Raw genomic sequence first — 21,780 nt, 5'->3', positions numbered from 1 at the left:
CAGGGGCGTCTGACTTGGATCAATAACGGCAGCATTTTGAATTTGTCATCGTACAGTACATCTATATGGATTTAGTTTTGTTTAGTGAAAAGAAAATGCTGTCAATGAGACAAAGAGCTCATCAGACGCAAGCAAACTCGGCATGTAATCATTTGTTATGATAAAATGTTTCACCTCTTCACAGTAAAAAGGAAGCCAGACACTCCTACCACTAAAGATGTTAATGCATTAACTACTTGCTGACTAAAGTGGATGCAGAGCTGCAGAGCTTTTACATTTATTATATTGTATTTGCACGCACGAGAACATAGAGTTAACTTGAACAACTTGCAGAGATATAATGGACATCTGTATACTGAGATTAATTAGTGGAGTTAATTGTAAGTATTAAAATTCAACAACAAGATTCAACGACAAGATAGCATAAAGTATAAGTAACTAACTAAACAACAAACTGACGTGGCATAGAAATAAAACACTGAATCAACATAATCCATTTAAAAACTTGAAATGTTTATGTTTGACAAGGAAAAAATTAATTGAGAACAAGAGGAATGGTGTGTAAGCTCGACACATTGGGATCATGCGGGACAGATGTTTGCATTGAAGTCATGTAAATGCTCATCAATCATTTGTGCAGACGCAGCAGGCGGCGGCCTCAGTGAGGAAACCCTCTGATAAACCAACGCCACACAACCTACCGAGCTCTAGACCGCGCACAGACATGATGCATTAGCAAACCAGCTGTTTAACGTAGCGGAGCTGTACGCTGGTCTGTACAGGAATATCTCAATCAACAATGTCGATCCTGCAGCTCCTTTTCTTGTGTAGTGTGTAGTATACAGGTGCAATAAACTGGAAATGGATCCTTTGGATTAATATTGATTTTTGACTCAATTTGTCCAATGAAATATCACTGTCATACATATACGCAACTTGTATTTTAAGCTGCACTTAGAATTTCTCAGTGAACTATGTTGAATATTGCAATATATCACAATAATGTATCGTATCGTGACTCTAGTATCGCGGTACATATCGTATCGTGACATCTTTGCCAATAAATATGCATTGTGATGGATCATGATCAACATATATGCAAACACTTTCCTGATTTGACAATTTATTGTAGAAAAGCTGCAGTAAAGCTGAAAAATATAAAGCGCCAGCAAATTTTGCATAGATTTTATTTATTTGGAGCCAGATATTTGGTGGTGGTGCTGGTGGAGACTAGAAGCAGAACTAAAAAGAGAGTGAATATTGGACATAAGTTCATCAGAGTGTAGAAGGGAAACCTTTCCTGCACATTTTTGTAAACATTTTACGCCATAAACTGAATAAATATGGACGGCGCGTCCCCACTATCTTGCACTGGCAAAACTGATGCTATTTTCCGAGTGGAGCCACGATATCGATGACCCGACCACACTTCCTTCAGACTCACTCATGTTTTTATTTAACCAATACTTCCCTCTGCTCCACCAGCTACAAGGAAATGTTTGATTATTTTGCTGCACTTATGTTTAAAAAATGTTTTTACAGTTCTTTGTGGAGCGGTTGGCATGGCAACTGGTGGTCGGCATTGTGTCACGTGCTGCCTCTATAGCGTCAAATAACTTAAACACTGGAATATGCATCAGTATTACATAAGGTACCTAAAATGACTGAAACCAAGCTTGAAAAAATAAATAAATAAAAAAAAAATTACGTATATTTTAGGGTTTTAGTTTGGCCCATAACATAAAGGGGGTGGAGCTTATGACCTATACTGCAGCCAGCCACAAGGGGGAGCTCTACTTGCTTTATACTGTCTATGTTTGATACTATTAGCATTATAGTGCAGCTTCAATGACTAGTGGATTCAGATTTACCATCTTGACTTTTAAAATATTAAATGCTGAAAGGAGTTGAGCAATAATGTGTACGCCAAAGAGTTTTTAGTACCTACAAATACAATCTGGGTATTATCCTGGATATCATAACCTCTGCAATGCATTTATACATTTCTTTGTGTGCATTCGTTACCATATGAAATGAACTTAACATCACCGAGCCACATGGCATCAGACTCACTCATTTCAAGGCACGTTTGAGATCTGATCTGCAGCCCCTGGCACTAATGTTTATTTAGTTTCTACATGCAGTGTCTTGGGTGAGATTATGCGAGTTTGAAAGAAAAATAAGCGCTGCCAATCTTTGGATTCTTTAAAAACGAATCTTTTACAACAGACTTAGGGACAATATCTCTGTAGAAATCCTCACATGTCCAGTAAATTTTGACTTTCGGACAATATGTTTGCAAGAGAACAAAATCTCATAAATGTGGCTGGCTCTGCATTAAAGAACACATTTGACTTACGTAACCAGACTCACAACTGTCGCTTGTGCTTTTATAGCAGACGGGAGAGAAAGTTGGCTGCGAGGTGACAGTTTACACTTAACACTCGACCTCAGGTCCTCCATTTATATATATATATATATATATATAAAAAAAAGCTTTAGTGCTGTGAAGCCAAGACTGTGGGTTTGTGGTTTACTTATAAATCATCTGCTCTGCCTTTAGGTTATTAACCCCCGTTTATCCAGTGGAAATCAAACCAGTGCACTTGTCCTTTTCTACAGGGAATGAGTCAAACTATTTATTTATTTTTATTCTTTTCACGTAAATTGATGAGGATGCTAATTTCCTGGAAGATAAACCTGTAACACATACATATATATATATGTTGTATTTGTTGTAGTCATGAAAAAACACTGGAAGTTATTATATTTCTAACATTTGCTGGAAATAAATGTAGACGGAAAAAAAATGATGCCCCACCACAACTTAATCTTAGCTTCATATAGTTCATGTCCAAAAGGCTTATTTTTAAAATGATGTTATTTATCTATAAAGTCTTGGTCTCAGTAAAAGTTTTTGTCCCGTTATCTCAAACTCACTCACATTTTATTTTTATTAGATTTAGCTATTTTACTTTTGGTTCCCATAAATACTCAATGCACTTTTTCCAAGTAACTCTGCCAGATGAATGTGGAGTTAACATCTGCACAAGCTGCAATTCACCTCTTCAAACAAATGATCCATATGAAACCAGACAAGCTTTCAGGAATCACTCAGCCCTTCTGAACCTCACTGATTGGCTGCATCTTTTCCTCTGAAGACTGAAATGATACGTTCATTCATCCAAAACTACAGAGACACCTGAGACTTTTTCATACATGCCCTTTAGATTAGATTAGATTCTTTTCAGAAGACACGGGAAAATTTGTTTTACAGTCAACACATAAAAAATGGAAGGATGGATAAAAATGGAAAAAATGGAAGATCTGGTCAGTCCAGCTCCGACGATTAAAGATTAAAAGACAGATTAAAAGATTTTAAATAAAGTAAATGTTCTGTTTGAGAAAAAAAAAAAAAGCTGAGAGACTTAAACTGGAGGACCATAACGAGGAAACATTTATTTACTCAGAGAGAAGAGGACGGCCATGAAGCTGCAGAGCTGCACAAAGAGGAGCACTGTGGTGACTTTTACTAAGTAACTAATGTGAATCGATCTCACTTGAGCTTGGTATTTTGTACTTCTGGTTGTTAGAGACACACAATCTTAAACGCATACATGCAGTGAATGACCTAATTTACAAGCTCCTCAAGTCTCAACAAGCGCTTCTACCTTCCAGAGGACCAAGCTGCAAAATAAGCCGAGATGGAAACCCATTACTTACCAGCTGGTATCATCTGTTTATACATAAATAAGCACAATTTATTTATTTTTTTTTTTTACTGGTTTGTGGCACTTTTAAATGCTATTATTATTTGTCTGTTGCACTCAGTTTGGTTATCATCAGAGTTTACTGATTAATTCTTATAAATTGTTGTTATTGATTCTCTGATTTGCACCATTTATTGCACTTGTGACAAACCAAACTGGTGAGTGACTAGCTCTTTTTAGTCTCTCAGCTAATAGTAGCCCATATAATAATATAAGTACCAGGTGGCTGTTGCCTGTGGTCTTTGTGGTGTGTTCAAGTGTTCAAAGGCTGCAGGATTATGGTAATCAAGATTATTTTTGATAAATATTGTAATCACAATTATTAATCATGATTATTCTATATTTTATTGCTACTTACCAACTCAAGTACCCAATAATTTAAAATTTACCAAGGCCTAACAGAATAAACATGCTATTACAGAGTAATAAACTAAGTGAAACTCAATGGAGACAATTATAGCTTATACAGGAAAGGCAATAACATTAGGATCAGGTCTACAGGCAACAACCTAATGACATTTTCTTTCACCGTGGTTCTTCTCATCATTGTAGCTTCTTCTCAGGACATATTGACATGCTCTCGTCAGTCCACTGAGTGGGGCAGCTTAATGAAGCTTTAACCATGCGTTCGCCCCCTGGTGGTTGGCTGACTACTGGCTGGGAAACTGCTTGATTACGTATACAGCAGAACCTCTGGCCTCGATGGCTCCGCAGGAAGTAGTGTGCTATGTCCCTGCTGTGATGGAGGAATAACATATCATACTCAACTCTACTCACGTCAAAACTGAGTGTTTTAGCCAAGATGATGCTACAACGCGTTTTTCTACCAACTATATTTACGTTCCTAACCTTCAACTTTGAAAATTCAGAGTTTATTCCAGTTAATTCCCATGGAAAGTTTCCAACTTTGAAAATTCACGGAATTTTTGCAACCCTAGTGCAGACACAGGTGACGTGGATCCGGCCTTAACGTAGACACCTACGCAGAGCCCGGCTTCATAGCCGACGTGAACCTCCCTAGAAATGTAACTACGCGTTATGGCGACACAACGATTGGTCCACTTGTTAGTAGCGTGTTTCCGCTTTAGTATTTCCGGCTGCTTCTCCATTTCTGCACTTTTCCAATTGTTTTGGATCAACAAAGAATCGGAAAGGTTAACTGAGGAGGTTTGGAGATACAGATATTTGTGTGACTCACCAAATTTCCCCGTAATTCTGTCGACTGTTCCGCAAAAGTCTCAGCCGCCATTGTTGAAAGTGAAGCAGGAAGTGGAAACAAAACCCGATTGACAAAAAAGACACAGCGCCGACTAGTGTTTGAACAGCATTAACGGCTAACGTCAGTGGAGGATCTGCATGTAGGTCAGCGCAGTTCCATAAATTAGGCTTAAGAAGTTAAACACAACCACAGCTATTACCAAACGTAATCCATTTGTTTTAGTGCCTAAGCTCCTCAACAACCATTTTGGAACTGACGTCTGATATATCCGTCCAATATGGCCGTCACATCAGAAAACGTGTTGCTGACACATGAAGCATTACGACGGAAAAGACCTTGTGAAAAGATGATTCACTCACAAAAACCCGAACACACTTTCAAAGCTAAGAGATGATGAAGGTGCCGAAACACCTGTGGGCATTATGGTCACGCCAACATTCAGGTGCTCCGAGAGTGTGGACACACTAAAGCCACTGATGAGGACCACATGGCTGGAAGCTGCCACCTCGTTTCTGGACCCGTCGACTCGGCATGCCAATGAGTTTCTCGCAGCCAAGTCTGTGCGCAAAAAGCTGCTGAATGCATTTTTTCCAGACAAGTAGAAATCCCTGCAGCATCCAAGTGAGCTTAATGAAGGCGGCAATGTGAAGCAGCAGCAGCAGCAGCGGCGGCGGCATGACAAAATTCAATGGCGCTGCCAATAAAGACAGAGCCACTAAGTCATGTCTAAATTCAAGGGGGCACTGCTAAAAGAAGAGGTCTGCACGGGTGACAAAAAACCACCGACGACCATGGAAGCACAGCTCGAAACAGAAGCAAGGAATGCAAACCTGCAGCACAAGACCCCAACAGAGGATGTGATTACTCTTCCATCCCTGTTTTTATTGAAACCCCAGCTGGAGAAGGCGAAATGTGACAATGAGGTGAGAAACGAGTCGGAGGCAAAGCTCCAACGGTGTGTTATTTGTGTTACAAATAACCTCAGTGTTGGTTATGGAGGGAAAATGGACAAAAGTAAAGGAAATTAAGAAAACCTGCAACATCAAGAAACGGTTGTGCAGACTTACGGACGGACTGACTGACTGACATACAGAGAGCGTTTATCTAGACAAAGAAAGGTCATTCAGACATTCAGAGGAATTGATGAAGCGGGACGGACATGCACCGATCAGGCATAACATTATGACCACCTTCCTAAACCGCCCCCCAAATAGTTGGACTTATCAGAGAATGAACATGGGCCTTCTGAGGGTGTCCTGTGATGTCTGGTAATAGGATGTTGTTGTTAGAGGGGGGGTCTTTGGGTCCTATGTTTTGAGGGAAGGGGCCTCTGTGGATCATCCCACAGCTACTTGATCCGTTTAGGATTTAGTGAATTTGGAGGCCAGGTCAACACCTTGTGCTGTCCTTCGTGTTTTTTGAGTTGCACCTAAACAACTACTGCACCAAGGAGTGTCATTGCTATGGGATGGGGGGTGTCTGGTCTGGTCTAGGTGGGTGCTACATGTCTAAGTAACATCCACATGAATGAAGCCAGGTCCAAAAGTTTCCCAGCAGAACACAAGAATTGTCAAAAGATGGTTTAAATGTCGTTTATTTCTGCTGTCAGTGGTTTTAATGTTGTGGCTGATCGGTGTATGATTCATATGTCATATAGCCCTTTTCAGAATTAAGGTACTGACATGGAGGATATCAACACTAGTCAATAACTATATTCACCTCAAGACTCTGATATGATGAATGTGGACACACATCGCTCAGTTATTTTGATACATTTGATCATATCATTCATCTATAACACTCCCAAATCCATAACACCACGGGCCTTCGGCTGCGCGACCGAAGCCAGGAAATTCTTTGGCACTTTCTAGATTTTGAGAGTCAGTTTGGGTCAAAGTAAACTCAGTGGGAAGCAGGTGGATAACACGCTCTCATGTTGCACAAAATAAGGATGTGTTATTGGATCACAAGTCATCGAAGAGGTTTCACTTACTGTTTTCTTTACACACATTGATTCTTGGGGAGAAAGCCGGGGAGGTTTACTTATTTAAAAGGTTCATTTTTAAATTAAATTAGAAACAGTTTATTGTTCAAAGTAATTTGATCCAAGTAATTTAAAATATCAGTATGGGAGGGGATCAACGTACGCGCTGTTACAATGCCTATAGAAAATGTATTCAGGCCCATTTTATTTGATTATAAATAATTTTAATTAATTGCCATTACTTTGTAAAAATATGTTTTCACTTTTGTAATGAAGAGTAGTTTTTGGTAAATTATTTTATTTAAAAAAAAAAAAAAAAACTTGCCATTTAATTAGGTACAGCAGTGGAAACAACTGCATTCTGATATTAGATGTATAAATCTTAGCTTGTGTTGTACCGACACATTTTTCTATTATTATTCTTATAGTTTAACAGCACCACAAACCACAATCTCTAAAATGACCATGCAGTTGAATTGCTGGCTTTCTGATGCCGTTTCGACATGAACTGAACATTATAACAGTCATGAAGGTGGATTTCATGTACCTAAGCGATTTATTTTTACAGGCACTCTAAATAGAAGATTCTTTAAAACTCTCTCCACTCTCTCTTCAGTGTTTGGTTTCAGTAAATTTAGAGTATCTCTCTCACTATAGAAGACGTATTATATTCCAACACGAGGAAAAAGCCAGAACTCGACACTTGTAAATAACATTCAGGTCAACATCCAAGTCGTTACCGAGCGAAACTGAGCGAAAGTGAAAACTCAGATGTCTCCAACTTGGCAGTAAGTGTCTGTAAAAGTAAGCAAACATGGACGTGTCAGCCAACATCCTACTTTAAAGGGAATATAAGAACTGTAATGCCATACAGATTTTAACAGTAACTTTTTCATTCGTCCGTCTTTGCAGCGTAACAGCGTTGAGAAACCGTAGCTAAGAGCGTTTATGTCTTTTTGTGTTTATCGTGGTAAATATTTGGAGGAACTAATTAAGGCGAAGAAGACTACTGGCAGCTGCAATCTTGAATTATTAACCAGTGACCCGAGGACACCATCGGCCGATGTTTGGACGACGGAGGACAAAGGATAAGAAATCATCACTTTCTCCAAACGATACTTTAAACCATAAAGCATTTGTTGATCTCTCTTTCTTCTCACCTACCGCTTCTCCTGGCAAGACCTAAACATTTTACAAGCAGGTGTGGATCTGTGAGAAACTTTGCCTGAGCGCAGATGGCAGGAAATTCCAGTAAAATGACAGTGGCTCAGTCCAAACCACAAGACAGTGTGAGCAGAGCCCGTGGACTAGATACAGCAGCAGCATGGACTCAAGTTGGACTCGCCAGCCTGCCAGCGTCTTGAAATAGGAGCAGCTTCACAAGGCGTCTGGTAAAACTCTTCTGTGATGGACCGAGTCTGGTGTGGTGGGTACTGACCCACTTCAGTGTTTCTTTCCAAACAACTTTTGGGTGGTTTAGGGTCTGAAAAACGTTGTGAAAACAGATTATGTTTTTACATCGAGCGGTTTATTACAGTCGATGTTTGGTGAACCATCCCCATCTCAGCCGGGAGATCAGTCGGGGCGACATCAAGCAACACTTTCCAGTTCGGGTGATGTCATGGGAGAGCTAGCGCTAGAGAGAATGGGTTCCCGAAAACAGAAAAGTCGGAATCAGAAAGTTTGTCCTTATCCGCATCGTGCAGTCGCCTGATTAATTCCCAGTCGAATTTCCCACAATTCTGGTGTAAGTTCAGAAGCAAACCATAACAAACATGGCGCCAACCAGGAACCACTCAGTATGAGCACTCACAAAGTAATTGACCCTGCGTTGGCTGATTTTCTAATTCGTTGCTGACCAATCAGTCACAAAGCTCCTGCCGTGGTTACAGTTGGATAAATAAACCAAGCAGGGAAACTCTTGAAAACACTTGAAGAAGGATCAATTGTATCTGGGCCGATCCAGGCCTTTTTAAAACATTGTAGGTCTACCATAAATAGGGATGGGTACCGATACTCGGTTGACGCAAACGGCGGCAACCAGACCGAAAAGCAACACAGATTTTAGAGCTTCGTTTCGTGCCACAGACTTTTTCATTTGCGCCCCTTTAGCTCTGCACGGATGGAAGTGAACCTTCATAGTGCCTATGGAGAAATGGTCAAAAGTTTGGATGTACTTCACCTCAAATTATGTAGACTGGGCAACCTGCAACAATCGATCGATAGTGATATTGTGCCATGGAGGCAACACGTGGAATTTGATTAAACATCTGACGACTCGTAGCATTTTTTAAAAAGCCGAGAAATGTACCATGTTTGATAGACTGAAAGACCCCACGCCACTGTTTTTATTAGGATAATTATGATTATGAATATGAATTATTTTACATTTGTTCATTTACAAATAAAAAGGCGCTGTTTTCCATTCTTTTTGCACCAGTTTGGGCACCATTTAAGCAGCGGCACCGTTTCAAAAGTACCGGTTTGACACCGATATCGGATAAAACTTTAACAATAACGAGCCCTAGCCATGAAGCAAAACTCTCTCCCTATGGCGTCAAAACTCTGACACCTAAACATCCTTCTTGCAGTATATGAATTACCATAATTCACCACTGGACAAAATTCAAAGTGTGGCTGAACACTGGGATGTTGCGCTTTCTAGACAAAAAGCTGCCATTACGGTAATGATGAGGCAAGACCGGCGAGACCCAGGAACAGAGAGATTTTTGAAGGAATTTGTTGGTAAAAAAAGTTAGTTGCACCCTTGAGATGTCACAAAGGTCTTCCAGACTAAAGTACAACTTCCCAGTCTTCAGCTACACCTTGAATTTTGTCAATAGCGCAAACAACTTTCAGTTACGGTAATTCAAATGCTGCGTCCTTTAACGGACCGCCTGCTATCTGGGTTAAAAGCAGTTGGCTATTGTCAAAGCTGTCAAAAACCCCAGAAAAAGAAGAAGAAGAAGAAAACACGAGGCTCAACATGTCTGCTGTGTGCAAGAACTTTACTATAGGAAATGAAGTCACTCATCAAACATTTGTAAAATTGTGCAACGTGGATGTTTACTGAGGTGGTAGCAGGTGATCGTTATTCAATCCTACCAACTTGGTGCAACACGTGCACAAAAATATATCACATAACAGAATCCATGGAGTCCACTCAAGCAAAGGCTGAACCCAAACAACAACAACAACACACACTGAACGCTGCGCTTGAAGAAGAGAAAGGTTTCCTCAACACGGCGTCAAGATGAAAAATATCATGGGGAGGGTTAGGGAGTTTATGGCGTTGGATGACCAGAACATTTCCGGAGCAGAGAAAACAGGTTTTCTGGAGCCAAGGCTCAGGATTAGCTTTGACAGCGCTATTTATTGGTCTTAATACAGTCAAACAAATGCTCCAGAAAAACACAATAAAGATAAGAAAAACCTTTATGAATCTCCAGGGAAGGAAATATTTGGCACTCTGGGTGATATCACGAGGGTTAAAAACTTGACGCAGTGTGTGAACAGCTCAGAAATGTAAATATTTAAAATTGTTCCAATCGGTCTACGTGGACCGGAAAGCATTTATACCTTTTTTTTTTTACGCCAACGCCGAGTTCGACTCTTTAATTCACAGGATGGCGAGCAGAGCCGAGCGAACCCTGATGGAGTTAATAAACGTGGACCAACAGCTACATTCACCGCAGGAGACGGAGAAGACGAAGAGTAGATGGTGTGTAGGTGGTTGAAATGTTATTGGTCGTGGTCCCGTGACGCTTCATTACATTTGTGAGGAGGTACACGTCGGGTTACACTGTAGGCTACGGAGCGACGTCTGGAGCTCTGGTGGAGACCTGACAACAGACTATAAATTAACGCTGAGGCAGGCAGAAAAGCAGAAGGGAGACGTAATCTAGTTTAAACACGGGATAGTGATGAATTTCTGCTCGCAAGTTACAGAAATAATTGACGAACAGCTGAAAAAAAAGGACATTCTGGATGATTGTTTGTTTTGAAATGTTGGTGCATGTGTTTACTTGTTGGATTTCTTATTTATACAGTCATGGAATGAGTGAATTGAAAAGGGGGGGGAAGGAGGTGCGCTGAGGCTGCATGTGAACAATAGCTTTCTCCAAAGCAACGTGGACATTTTTGGAGTCAAATTGCAAATACATGCAGGGGAAGGAATGAGGCTGCAAGAAAGTTAAAAAAAAAAAAAAACATATTAAATGAATCAAAAATGAACGAATCCTGCAAACACACACTTGCTCCTGCTGACTTTAAAACGTGCACGTGTGCAAAAAAACGACTTTTCCGCGTGAAGAGTTTAATTCAACGTCTCTCCCCGCGCTTCCAGCACGGCCTCCTTCTTTCTTTTTCTTTCTCCTATACTCAAAACTTTGAAGTGTAAATTCATTTTCCTCTGGGAGCGGATGAAACGAGGGTTAACTGCGACGGCTCTGCAGATTCTGCGGGGCGTCATTAATCATGACAGATCGCTTTAATTTAACTGCTATATTTGTTATGCTTGTATGTTAGTCTTAGGTGACTCCCAGTAATAATATTTAAACTTTATTGCAACAACTCCCTCTACATCGAGTCTGGTCCTCTCTTCAGTGCACGTGTCCCAACATAAACTAATCCAAGAATCATGGCGGCGCTGGCTCAGTGCGATGTATACTTTTAATTTGACATAATAATTTTCTCATTTTCTGGAGCCACAGTTGCTCTTTGTTGCCGAGTTTATTCAGCAATCTGCTTGCTGGGATACTGTTTACTGCTGCCTCATTGATTTAATCAAACTCCGCTCTGTCGCCCGCTCGCGCTGCCACAGCTCCAGCCTCCCGCAGACTTCCTCGTGGGACGTTTAACTCCGCTCTGTTAGCGCTTAGAAACGTCTGGTGTCTTCATCTCCAGAACTGTTTGGTGACGAAAAAACAATGGAGCTTTATAAAGTCACATCAAGAGGCTGTCAGACTTGTCAGAACCTGCAGAGGAGGATCTTACGTTTAAGGCTGCATTAATTAATATCGTTTATATTAGAAGTGACTCCGATCTGAATGCGTATTGTGCGAGGTTGCTCCTTAGAGGATTAGTACCAACCCTGCAGTTCTCCACAGCTCTTTGAGGCATGGATAGATCAGTGTTTTTTTTTTGTTTTTTAAGCTGGCAACTTCACTATTTTTCTCGTATTTTACTCGTGGCCTGGCATTGATTTTGGAGGCAGAATGCATCTGTGTTCAGGGGAAATAACTATATAAAAAAAAGATAAGTCAACGTGAACATCCTCTAATAAATGTAAATTTTCCGAAAGGTCAAAGTTCACAAGTGTCACAACATTTTATACTGATTATTGATATTATTGTGTCTACTATACATTAAACCAGGAGTCTTCAGGTCCATGGACCCTCAAACTGAGAGACATACCTACTGTATGTGTTCTATATTAAACTCAGCCTAGTGTTATTTATAAATATACATCATCATTATTATCATTTTGCATTCAATATTAAGCTATCCCCTTTACCCATTCACTAAACTATGCTGGATTCACGTTAATGTGTATTTAAAGAAATTTAAATTTGTGGGAAAATGTTAAAAAAAATATATAAAAAATGTCTAATCAACCAAAGATTTTTTGATTTCCCACATTAACCCTGTGACAGACTGGAGACCTGTCCAGGGTGTTACCCCGCCTCTCGTCCAATGACATTGATGGCGTATCTAGGCGCCAACGGTTGCCTAGCAGCGGTCCAGTCATGACTTTTGACACGCGTTTTGTTTACATTACATCCCATTTCGCAGCTACATTTAAAGGCTGTAACAGAATATGACTAAAGGAGTTGATGGGGACCAAAAACTGAGCTAATAATGCCAAAGATGCTTTTTGCCTGCTCCACGTTTTGCTCGGCGACTTGTTAAGCTGAACATTCAGGAGTTTTGCCGCTTCTTAAAAGGCAAAAAAATAATTTAAAGCAGCTTTAAGTTGAAGTAAATGCCACAAAAACCAGAGCAGCAAAGCTTCGCAGGCAACAACACAAATATAATAATACAAGAATACTTTTCTGGCCGACTCTCTCTCAGGATAATTGCAAAACAACCCCCAAAAGCTTTAAAGGTTATTCAGAATCATTCACTGCTGCAGAGAGAAATACCAAACAACTCAGTAATGGGTACATTCCTAACTTTTGGCTACTAACCAGTGTACATGTGTGAACACAGGTACTTTAATGACTTTAATTAAAAGTATCTGGATACTGTTTCTACAAAAGGTCCAACTCTGAATCTGGATTCAAATCTAAACCATAGAGGCCATACAGACACACACGCACGCACACACATTTCTTTAATAAATTTGTTTTCCATTCATGCATCGCAAGAATAACCTCAAGCAAAAATCTGGACTTTATAATCATCGTGTAGAGATAAAGTACCCTCTGTGCATTAACTGGAACTCCAATAATCCCTCTAATTCACTGGACTGGGCCTACAAGAAAAAAGTTATGGGAGTTGAAATAATTTCCCCGAGTAAACACGACTTAAAGAGACACTGGCCTGCGCTTAATACACACCAGAAACAATGTTGAAACAGCTACCTCTGATACTTTGCAGTGGGTTGTACTACCCAGCTGTGTCACCCTTGGGTGTTGCAAAAGAGCGTGCACCTCTGGCCAGGAATAATATTTCCGAAACCAAACCAAAATGAGCGCTGCTCGCAGGGTAATCACTGTTAATGTCCGTGAAAGGTATGCAAGGGGCCGGGCAGCTCAGAAAAACAAGTGACGAACCATTTCATCAGCGTGCTGCGAATACAGGAACGGCTGTCATAAAAACAGCGCTTCAACCTCGCATTAGATCGGATGTGACAAAGTCAGGCTGCAGGCTGTTTTTTTTTTTTTTTTTTTTTTCAGGGTAACAAATATTTATGTATGAGAAAGCAAATTTATTTCTTGCCCTAACGCTAATGCCTCCCACATGAAGAGGGCTTCTCTGTGACTTTGAACTCTACTTAATTAAAAAATATTAGGTCATTTTGCGTTATATACTGTAAACAGTACAGAGTATTTGAAGTAAAAAAATAAAATAATAATTGTGACTTTAAATGACCTCTACTGGCCACCGGAGGGAATTGCATTAATGACTTCTTTCCATCCAGATGTTTATCAAAACTTTTAATCAAACGTACAAACGTCAACAAAAGAAAATTTGGATAAGCAGGTTGTTCCCGTTGGCTAATTTCATGCAGTCAAGTATTTGTAGGACGATGACATAATCAAACGTAAACCAGTAACTGGCATTAGTGCCGGTGTTTAGCCTCCAAACTACAAACCTGCCTCATGATTTACTTTGTGTCTTCCACATGTTTTCATTTTCAGACATTTGTGTGTTTTTATTAGGGACGCCCCGATCTGAAGTTTTCTTGCCCCCCGATCCGATACCGATCTTTTAATATTGAGTATCGGCCAATCCGAGTCCTGTCCTGATTAAATAAACAAAACTTCACGCCCCCGGGGATTCATAAAGACTTTTCTTATCTCGCTCGTATTCTCGTGCGACTGTATTAAGTCCAATAAATATTTCTGTCAAAGTTAATGTAGTGTGGAGAGAGCATTTCGCATCTTTGCTCCAGAAAAACCTGTGTTCTCTCCTCCAGAAACGCTCTGGTCATCCAGCGAGAGTAAACTCTGTAACCCTCTCTGGAAGATTTTTCATCTTGACGCTGTCTTGGGGAAACTTGTTCTCTTCTTCTTAAAGTTCAGCGTTTGTGGGTGACGGCGCAGTCTTCACCTAAGTGGACTCCGCGGATTCTGTTGAGTGTGAAAGGTGTTGAGTTACGATCTCCTTCTACCACCTCACCAAACATCCTCATTGCGCAATCTCTGTCTGGCTGACTTCATTATCTATAGTTAAGTATTTCCACACAGCCGACATGTTTTGCCACATTTTTAGTTCTTTGATTTCTGGCAGCTTTAACCAGCCAACGCCAAAACCGCAGAAGAAGAAGACGAAGACGTTTTGACCATACGGGGACGTGATTTCGGTTTATGACGGACCTAAAATAAATAATTACGACCGGGACATCCATAGATTTTTCTTTGGAGCTCTTTGGTTAAACTTTAGTGAATTGATGACAACTTCACAATATTTTAACCTGCGTCACGAGGTCATCAGCTGGAATGGTTTTCAACTAAAAGAGATTAAAAAAAAACAGATATATAGATATATTCTTGCCTTCTTGCTGTGTCCAAGACCATCAACCATCATTGTGCTTGTATGGAGCAAATAGGCAAAGCAAGAACCACCCAACTAAGAAAAGAGAAACAAAAGTCCTTCACTACTTGAAGACCTGGAGGGGTTTTCATGAGGACCACCCCATGAAAATAAAGACCGAGAATTCTCTTACCACCTTAAGGAATCAACAATTAACCTCCCTTCAGCTTAGAGCCAACGTCAGCGCGTCCCCGTTTCTACCGTCGGGGCTGTAAACTATGAATCGGGCCTTCACGGTTCAAATTGCTGTAAAGAAACCACAGTTGGGGAACAATGAGACCCGCTCGGGCCAAGAAACCTAAAGAGAAAGGCAGCAGACCAGTGCAAATCTGGATTTTCTTCTGATGAGTCCAAATTGTAGATTATTGGTTCCTCTCTTGGTGACACAGTTGGAGTTGTGTTCAGAATTCGAGGGAACACTTAAAGGTCAGAAACACGGGGAAAAGCTATCAGACCATGGAGTTTTAATGAAGTTTGTAAAGTTGTAGCAATGATTGGTCAAGAAACTGGGGAGATAACAAGTTGAACTAATGTTAACTTTGGTTCCTGTCATGATATTCACCGTGATGATAGTGGACTTGAAGCATTGGGTGAACTAAGATGGAGCAGAAGTGGCACTGAAGGCGTTTTTTTTTTTTTTTGAGAGTCCATACAACCAGAGCCTGGGTCACCAACCAACGAGCAGCAGCAAAGACATGGACGACGAGCGAATCACTTCATATGTGGAATTCTAGTATTCTGCAGTGCCACGTCACGCCATCTGGTTTGTGCTTAATAGGGTCATAAGTCGTATTTCAGCAAGACAATGACCCCAAAACACACGTCCAGATAGAGCTGGACCAAATGAACCACACATCCACAATCAGCCAAGCTAAAGTGGTTTAGATTTGGTTGGGCGCTGGGGTCATATAAAAGCACCGCACGACTTTGCCCTCGCAGAAACCCAACGACACGTTTCTGGGTCCGTTGTTTAGATTTTGAAAAGTCAGCAATAGGAAAACAATCCACTAAAACTGAGAAGCTTTTTTGTTATTTTCTTCCCCTGGTGTGAAACTGAGGCAAACGTACAACTGCCAGGCCAAACAAATATTTTAGATCGAAATAAACCTTGGCTTGACAACCATTCCTGCTGGTAGGTATGTCCAAACCTTTTTAAAATGTCAATAAAGAGTAAAAAAAAAAGCTAAAAAATGGTTAAAAAGGTAGAAAATATTCACACAAGACCTTGATACCAGTATTTTTTCCTCAAATTATTGCTTAGAAATACTTAATAAATAATGTTGCCAAACATCAAATTGATTGACCAACTAATTATTCTAATTATTTTAGCTCTACGCCATTCGTGACACTCCCATATATAGTAGAGGTCAAGGGGGCCCAACCATACACCTTTGCCCCAGAGCCACACATGTCGAAACCCAATGACACATTTTTTGAATCTGTTGTTTACGTTTCAAGAAGTCAGCAGCAGCAGGATCACGATCCGCTAAAAAACTGAGAAGCTTTTTTTTTTTTGTTATTTTCATCCCCTGGTGTGAAACTGTGGCAAACGTACGCTACAACTGCCAGGCCAAACAAATATTTTAGATCGAAACAAACCTTGGCCCGGCGCCGTTTCCTGCTCGTAGCGTAGCCGTGCTCCATCTGAGCACTTGAACAAACAAATCTGAGCATCTGGTGAAATAATCTGCGATCCACTAGGTATTGATCAACAACCCCATCCCGAAAATGCACGTTCATGTTAATTCTGGCATTAATTCGTGAGGCAAATTTATCGCCCCTTTAACTGCCACATATATTAGAGTAAATGAGCTAAATAATACATTTAGCTGTAACTCAACGCGCCTCTGTGCCATGGCACTGTGAGCACAGGCTCCTATGTCAGTGATACCATGAGACTAATGATTAAAACAAGCCTCCTCATCTGTTTGACTCTCACCGAGCCAGATTTCCACCCCCTGCGCAGCACTTTTCATTCCAGCAACATTACATAAATCAGTGGACTGCAGAGGAGTGGAAAGGAAGAGTCCCATAAGTAATAAGAGGGAAAAAATATCACAAAGGACCCATTTGGGTATGAGCTCATGCACTGTATAGCCTCTCTATTAATTGCTGTCCTCAAGTCGTTGTTGTTGCACAATCAAAACAAGTTCTTGAGTAATCCATGATATGGAGGTGAATATCAGACCTGGATGTAACGTTTCTTCTAGGAAAAACAAAACAAACTAACTAACCTGGATTTATTTCCTTCTAATCAGGAAGGATTTTCCTCGTTTTTTATCACAAGCTTCCCACAGATAACTGCTCATCTACATCCATCTAACCACAGTTTTTATTTATTTATTTATTTATTTTTTGGTCTCAGGTTTCCATTTGCAGCAACATCGTGCATTTCCAGATGAGATAAAAAAAAAAAGTAGTTACATGCTGAGTTTTCCTCAGAGTTTAACAGCTAACGCGCAGCTCAAATCACGTGGTGAGGAGTTAAACGACATGTCAGGACTGTTCCTGTCGGTTAAACCGGGTTAAAAAAGGCGCTGAAAGTGGAAGAAAGCGAGGCTAAGCAGAGCTTCTTCTTACCGTGTCGCTCCTCTCATCCGCTCCTTGGAGGGTCTTTGCCTCTTCGCGGCGGTGCTGCACGAGGATTGTACTTCCCACTGTCACTGCAGCGCGCGCAGCGCCGCGAGCACATCTGCCTGTCGGTCGCGCGCACACGCACGATTTTTATTTATTTATTTATTTATTTTGTTAATTTATTTATTTATTGTTCTGGGTTGACGTTATATTAATTTGGAGGCACGCGTGGACGTCTGCCCTGCACCTGCCAAAACATTAGGTACACTAGTGAAATAAAATGTGTTCTACCATAAAGGTTCTTCATGATGGTTATAATGTTCTGTTTAAGGTGGTAATTCAAGAGTATGAACATTAAAGTCATAGTGTGGGATGTTGTTGAACTAATCCTGGACTGAGTTATGATTTGAACATCACACAAAGAACAGTAATTTTCAATTTCTTTATTTAAAAAGCTAAAAATGCTGTGAAACCTTTACATTTCCCTGCTGATTTATTGCAAAGAGATACACTCACTGACCAGTTTATTAGGTACACTGATGTGTGGCCTGTTCTAAAAACAATGAAGGGACAAATTAATAAAGTTTTAAGTAATAAACATTTAACCTTCAGGTCTTTGTCAGGCTGTAAAGATCGTCTTGTGTAATGACTGATTATATGTGTTGTTGTTTATATATTTTAACATATAATAATAATAATGAATTTTATTGTAGGTGCCTTTCTGGCATTCAAGGTCGCACATGAATAAATGGGGAAAAAATTACAATGCAGTGATTCAGAGGGAAAAAAACGATTTTGAATGGGAATGTATTGATACATATATTAAACCTACTATTGCAAAACTACATACACAATTTTTTGGATTTTTTTTTAAATATTATGCTAGGAAATATGTAGGAAACATAAGAAAATAATTATTTTAATGCCTGTGTTCAAGTTTATAGGTTAAAGTCATTCAGTGAACTTAAAGAGAGTCACTGTGCACCTACACGACAAAAACCTGTAGAAAATGTTGATGGTCCATAGTTGGATTAGGTCAACTCTTCCTGCAGCTGAGGAGCTTTATCCTGCTGAAAGGGCGCAATGCCTACAGGTGTCACATGTCAAAGTTTAGATCTACTGGAATGGCTGGTACCACGGTCCCGAAGCAGAACATTTACCCAAACATCACACCACCTCTGACGACTTGCTTTCTTCCCCTAGTCCATCCTGCCGCCATGTGTTCCCCAGATATCCAGCAGACCACCTTCTTCCATGGCTCCACGGTTCAGTGGCAGTGGACAAAAGGCCGCAGCCTCACAACACCATACAAAACAAACTGTGATCCACTGCGTGCTGACTCCTCTATCAGAACCAGCTTTAACTGCCTCGGCAGTGTGAGCCACAGTAGCTGCAGCGCAGTGGTCCACTCGATACCCGGGTTTTAGGAGCAAAACAGGCTGATGGATCTCGTCTTGGTGTCAAAATATATCCAGATCTTAATGCGTGTTGGGAGAGTGTGTCATATCGATTATCAACACCTGCTGCACACAGATCAAACCAGACACTGGAAACCTAAAACATATCCAGATGTGCTGAAAAAAAAATAAAAAAATAAATGCAAGTCACTCCAGACAAACTCTAAACCAGTACATAATAAAATGTTATATGGTCGTCTCTGCCCGTATGGTTTACCACCGTCCCTGTGTAATAACTGACACTGACTTAATATTGAGTTCTCATGGCTTCTCTTAACTTGATGGTGTTTTTATTTCCAGCGGTTCCCCTATAATTTCGTGCTCGGTACATTTGAGGTGCTCGGCTTTGACCATACGCTGACCATACTCTGGTTTCTGGTTCACTTCTGGTTTTCCTCCGGTATCTGCGTCCTCGTCCGCTCTGTGTAATTCACACCGAGGCGGACGTTAAAAGACACACATCCTCCGCCTCATCCCCGCCAGCTCGGACACGCAGGAGGCGTGCGCTCCGGTCGACGCGGCCCCGACGTATGTACCGATCACATCAAAACTTGGACACGCCGCGTGACGGCCTGTCAAACATCTGGGCCTGTTGAGGCTGCAGGAAATACACAAAGGAGGCAAACAAGCAGAGAAACCTTTCATCTGTGTTTATGATTACACGTCAGAGTCAGAGTTGCGTTTCTGATTCCTGAGATGATGCACGGAGCTGTAAACAAGTCCTCTGGGACCGTGCTCCGAAACAAAACCAGATGGCCAAAAACAATTCACAAAAGAACATATTCTCCACGAACAATTGGGACATAGGGGCTTCGCTGCTAACCAGATACAGAAAACAGCTGGTACTGGTCTCATTCGCTTGCTCGCCTTTCTCTCTAAAGTCATTCAAAAATCCGAAGTGGCAAAATGAGAATATAACCGAGACAAAACTAATGATCTTCATCTCATTTTTTTTTTTTTTTTTTTTTTTAAGTCTTATGATGTGTTGATGTTACAAGAGGTTACAAAACTTTTTATATGACACAAAAAAGTTTATTTTTGTGTCATATAAAACAGACATTTCGCTTGCAGGATGGAACTCTTTAAATGGTTGCTCAATAAATCAACGAGCCCAAAATGTGATTATGAACTTAGGAAACAAGACGCACAAACACAAACACACAAAAACATCGTATAAACTGATTTTATAGAAGCTTTTTAACGACACGTACATTTTTACTGATCAAACTATTTTTTCCCCTCCATACCTTTTTCCAATTTGAGTTTTGCTTTTATTGTGAAATACTCAGTACATTTACATGCGCAAAAACGCCTTAATCCGACTTTAACTGGACAGCTTCAGTGCATGTAAACATCCGGGTTCTCTTTATCCGATTAAGACACCCAGATAATATGGGTGGAAACTGATTTTCTCTGACAACAGACTGGGTAGAAGAACAACCTGAGAGATCGCGCGCATCTTATTTTCTTATCTGCACCATAAGTAGCGCACACATTACGTACCAGATTAAAAAGCTGAACTATAATCCATCTTGCTGTTGTTTGAAATGCTGGTCGGTCGCATGAACCACTCTAGTTGTTTATTATATGACATAACAGGTCGAACAGAAAAGGGGCCGTATTAATCCACTGAAATGACACATATCGCCACCTAGTGTGTGGGAGGAGGACGTTTGTTATTCGATTTTTTTCCGTTGCATGTAAACTGGGACAAGGACAGCACAAAGAAAGTCAAATAGCATAGCTGTGCATGCAAACACACTGACAGACCGTTTTAGATCTGCCAGCCAGTAACAACATCTTTTACATTTTAGCAGGGAACATTTTAGTCAAAAACATCCTTGTTTGGCGAATGACAATAACACAAATTCAAGCCGTGATAAATGTTGTGGTGAGATATGGACCTCATGTTTAAGGCTTAAATTAGAAGAGGTTTGGAAAACGCTATCGTAAAATAAGAAATAAATAAGAAACGTGGCTCTAACTAATGCACTGAAGTAAGTGAACTGGTGCCATTGCCCTGCTTGGTTTATTTGTATTTTTTTTCCACAGGTGTCGAAATATTTTAAGACGTGTGTTGCACTGTACCTGGACACTAGATGTCCTCAGTGAGTCTCCCATCTCTGTTGATGACCTGACTTTCTTCGTTTCACCTGCCCGCACACCTGTGGCTTGTGAGAATAAATAAAGTGTAGTTCTGTTAGTGCATTTCTCACACTTGTTTTAATTATTTATGTGCGTAGTAGTGTCTCTACAAATCGGAAAGCAACTAATTTTTCCCTTAAAACTTTTTGGCTTCACAGTTATCAACATGATTTTATTTGTGAGTCCAATAGAGACAGATGTTCCCAAAACTTTTCCTAATGCAGAGAGAACAATAGCAGCAGGCATTTTAGACCTAATATTAAAATAGATGCAGCCTTGCACATATATCAGACCTGGTGCAGTGACAGTGAACTGTTTGGTAATGTGCATTTCTGTTACATTCATGTGTCATTGTGATTGTTTCAGGGTACC

The 21,780-nt window shown here is 40.5% G+C and overlaps 1 protein-coding gene across 1 annotated transcript in view; it reads right to left on the bottom strand.

The window, feature by feature from the left end:
- LOC125010086 (zinc finger protein GLIS1) overlaps positions 1-17,928 on the bottom strand; it is a 54,747-nt gene extending 36,819 nt beyond the window's left edge. Inside the window, exon 1 of the mRNA XM_047588434.1 lies at positions 17,813-17,928. The gene's annotated coding sequence lies outside the window, so the exon portion shown is untranslated. The remainder of the gene's footprint in view (positions 1-17,812) is intronic.
- Between the last annotated feature and the right edge of the window lie 3,852 nt (positions 17,929-21,780).

This window comes from Mugil cephalus, chromosome 7 (assembly GCF_022458985.1).
Source record: "Mugil cephalus isolate CIBA_MC_2020 chromosome 7, CIBA_Mcephalus_1.1, whole genome shotgun sequence".
NCBI lineage: Eukaryota > Metazoa > Chordata > Actinopteri > Mugiliformes > Mugilidae > Mugil > Mugil cephalus.
This window is presented reverse-complemented; position numbering and strand designations above follow the sequence as displayed.